Here is a 4,014-nt window from a genome sequence, read left to right as displayed (position 1 = left end):
GACGGGACCCAGAGCGAAACCAGCATTCCTGAGTTATAGTGGACACTAGACACCGAGGCATCATGGTCAGTTTTCTGGCGTCATTGGTCTTGTGCGGTAAATGAGCGAGCGAGTTGACGATTTTTTTCGGCATAAGCAGCCGCTTCGTAAACAGGCGTCGCTTCGGTGACATCAGGCCTGTAAGGGAGAATGGTGTCCAAGGAGCATGATGGCTCACGTCCGTGCAGGAGGAAGAAAGGAGAAGAGCTAGTGGTTGTTTGTGGCGCAGAGTTGTACGCGTACGTGACAAAAGGGAGCACTTGGTCCCAATTAGTGAGGTCGTCAGAGGCGTACATGGCAAGCGTATTTCCAAGGGTGCGTTTAAAGCATTCTGTCATGCTATTGGTTTGAGGATGGTATGCCGAGGTTTTCCGATAGACAGTGCGACATGCCTTGAGCAGCTCGTCGACGGCGTTCGAGAGAAACACGCGTACATGGTCATTCAGTAATTAACGACGTGCACCGTGTCTCAAAATGAGATGGTGAAGAAGAAAGGACGCAACGTCTTTCGCAGTGGTAGCAGGCAGCGCAGATGTTTCAGCGTTGCGTGTCAAATGATCGACGGCGAAGATAATCCACCGGTTGCCTCGAAGAGTGTTGGGTAGAGAACCATAAATATCAATTAAGACGTGGTCGAATGGTCTCACTGGGCATGTTAAGGGTTATAGAGGGCCAGAAGTGCTGTGAGTAGGTATCTTGCATCGTTGACACGTGGTGCATGATCGAACGTACTGGCGAACGTGCCGATACATGCCGCGCCAGTAGTATCTTAGACGAAGGTGAGAGTAAGTCTTAAATACTCCAACGTGGCCACACTGGGCGTCATCGTGAAAGGCAGCGCAGGTGTCTGAGCGCAAATGACGAGGGATGACAACGAGCCACCTACGGCCATCCGTCACGTAATTGTGGCAATACAACAAGCCTTCACGGACAGCAAAGTGTCTCGCTTGACGAGAGAGGGAGCGTGAAGTTCGTTTCTTACGAACTGTGAGAGAGTACGTCGAGCAAAATATTGATCCAAGGATCCTTGCGCTGCTCAGATGGCATGTCGGTGATGCTCAGTGATGACGAATCGCCAATGGCAGTTGATAAGCAGGCAAGGTCAGGAGGCAGTGGAGAACGGAATAGTGCATCGGCGTCTGAATTTCTGCGTCCTGAGCGATAAACAACACGGATGTCGTATGCCTGAAGGCGTAAAGCCGAACGAATCACTTGTTGATGTGACCTTCGTCTTCATCCACCAAGGACCACTCGCCATCCAAAAAAAAAAGAAGGAAGGCGGTTCCAAGTCTAATCACCACAGTTCGTCCAAGTGGTCATCGAGCCACAAGCAAGGAAGCAGTAGCAGCAGCTCCTCATCGCGAAAGAAGGAATCCGGCGCGAAAGATTCTGACAAGCAAGAAGCAAAGTCTACTTCCAGTGAGTCGGAGTCCTCGTCTTCGGATGCCTCCTCCTGCCAGGAGAGGGGGTCCGACAGAGGACCCCGTATTGTTGTTGTTGTTGTTCTCTTATTGTAAGTGGCGCATACTCATTGTGGGAGATTGGCCAAAAATCGAGTTGTTTCAAAATTTACTGATCAGATTTGGAATGATGGAGGTTTAACAGAAAGATTACCGATAGCCTAGGATAGTGTGGTGCTTAATGTAATGCATACAAATATTTACATAAACGAATTTATGCTTAGAATAGAGCAATAATCTGATTTTATACGTATATAGTTATGTGGACCTGTTAGGATAATGAAACGGGTTAATTAGTCAACCTATTAGTTTCATCAATAGAGTCCCCGTGTCCTGGCAGCAACCAAAAGGAGGAAGCAACCCATGTGGAAACAACCCAAAGGAGGAAGCCACCGCCGAGGTGCCCTCCTTTGTGCTAGAGTGGGATCTTGACTCTGAAGAAGAGGAAGATCCCGCGGAGGAGTGCTCGCGCATATTCAACGAGGCCTCCGTTTCCAGTAAAACCTCGGGGACGGCGAATCAGCCTCAGGAGCGGCTTCACACCAAGCGGGCAGCGGAATCAACCCAAGAATCGACCACAGAGGACGAAGCCTTCCAAAAGGCGTTGTCCAAGGAGAGTCACCCCTACGAGCGGAGCTCTGGCAAGATTGTCTACATAGATATGGCCGTGAACACACTCAAGTAACTGCGCCGAGAGTCGGCCCAACACGGGGGCGCGTCCTCTGCTGGCTCTGTCTCCTCATGTGCCGGCACCTCTGCTCCCGCGGCAGCGCCCGCCCAGCCCACCAACCGGATGATCTCGCACAAGATGGTGCTGCAAGGCACCCGCGCGGCACGCATAAGCTGCAGCATCGAGGAAAACCGCTATCGCAAACCACCTCCGGAGCGGATGAAAGAACGTTTCTACAAGCTGTTGGAGGTGTACCGGATGACCCCAGAGCAGTTTGTGGAATACAACTACCCGCGACCGCATCCAGCTGAGCCAGGGCGTGCATTGTTTGCGGGAACTGATCGCCGACAGTACTCAAAGTTAATTGGCTCGGTGCTCCAATGCAGCCGGTGCGGTGCCACGTTCGCTCTCACGGAAGACGGCGACTATGTGCGCCCCGAAGAGTGTCTAATTATGAAATGGAAGCGCACAACGTAGAAGCAGACGGAAAGACAGGGACAAGCGCTTGTCCCTGTCTTTCCGTCTGCTTCTACGTTGTGCGCTTCCATTTCATAATTAGTCATGTATCACCAACTCGCCCAATCAACCATTTTGACAAATTGCCGAAGAGTGTGTCCACCACTGGGGTCGCCTCTGGAAAAAGTGGATTGCGGGAGCCCTGGAGAGTCGCTACAGCTGCTGTGAGGGTGACGGGGAGTCGCGCGGTTGCTGTGTTGCCAAGGGTCACGTGCACGAGGGCCCTGAGCCGAGTCAGCTCACTGGTTTTGTGTCAACGCTCGCCAAGACGCAACCACCTGGCGGAGGTTGCCCTGGAGTGTATGCACTTGACTGTGAAATGTGCTACACGTCCCAAGGAGTGGAGCTCACACGAGTCACAGTGGTCGACTGGCACCTGAGGCCCGTCTACGAGAAGCTCGTGAAGCCTCGGGGACAGATTCTGGACTACGCCACGCGGTTCAGCGGCCTGAAAGAAGAGGACATGGTGGGCGTAAAGACGAACCTTAGGGATGTCCAAGCTACCCTGCTGGCCCTTTTTTTCGGCCGACACAATCCTCTTGGGCCACAGTCTCGACTCGGACTTGCGCGCCTTACGGCTGATTCATGAGACCGTCGTCGACACGGCCGCCGTGTTCCCCCACCGACGAGGACTCCCTTACAAACGAGCTTTACGCACCCTCGTGGCTGAACACCTCGGTAAGATCATCCAGAATGGAGTGGATGGTCACGACAGCCAAGAAGATGCAGCCGCCTGCATGGAGCTCATGCTGTGGAAAGTGCGCGACGACCTCAAGAAAGGTGCACGATGATCCACGATGGCCAACCTTCTCTGGTTGCGTCATCGATAGCGGGTCCCTCGTCAGCCGGCTTTGCCCGCACGGGCACGAAGCAGTCGCCGCCCTTGCAATTCGAATAAAAATCGCAGACACCACGCTCGAAGTCGCATTCAATGTCGTCATCGCCTGCCTAAAGATATTTTAGCCACAACTATGCAGTACAAAAAGGCAACGAAGTGTCTGTCTGTCTGTCTGTCTTTACGTACGTACGTCCACACCTTCTGAGCGTGTCATCGAACTAGGCGGTCATGTCCCACAAGCTACGAGGGACAGACCAACGGCTTTAGGAGCTTCGCCACTAAAAGCATATTAACCGGCCGTAGTGCTCGGGTGCTAGTGGGCGATGACAACAGAGACAACACGCACCAGCTAAGCATCGTGTTAGAATGTGTAGGCTGACCATGATGATTAACAAGTGGCCTCGGGCTTATCTGTGGTCGTGATGTTATAAGACGCTCGGCCGGTAATGATCTCAGGGGCCACCATACTAATTATTCTAAAACAGACCTAG

General features: G+C 52.7%; 1 pseudogene; it reads left to right on the top strand.

Annotated features, from left to right (window-relative positions):
- Nucleotides 1–1,220: 1,220 nt before the first annotated feature.
- On the top strand, nucleotides 1,221–3,590 carry LOC142775151 (RNA exonuclease 1 homolog; annotated as a pseudogene).
- The last annotated feature ends 424 nt before the right edge of the window (nucleotides 3,591–4,014 follow it).

This window comes from Rhipicephalus microplus, chromosome X (genome assembly GCF_043290135.1).
Source record: "Rhipicephalus microplus isolate Deutch F79 chromosome X, USDA_Rmic, whole genome shotgun sequence".
Taxonomy (NCBI): domain Eukaryota; kingdom Metazoa; phylum Arthropoda; class Arachnida; order Ixodida; family Ixodidae; genus Rhipicephalus; species Rhipicephalus microplus.
The sequence above is the reverse complement of the archived record's forward strand: the minus strand, read 5'-3'. Positions and strand labels throughout refer to the sequence as shown.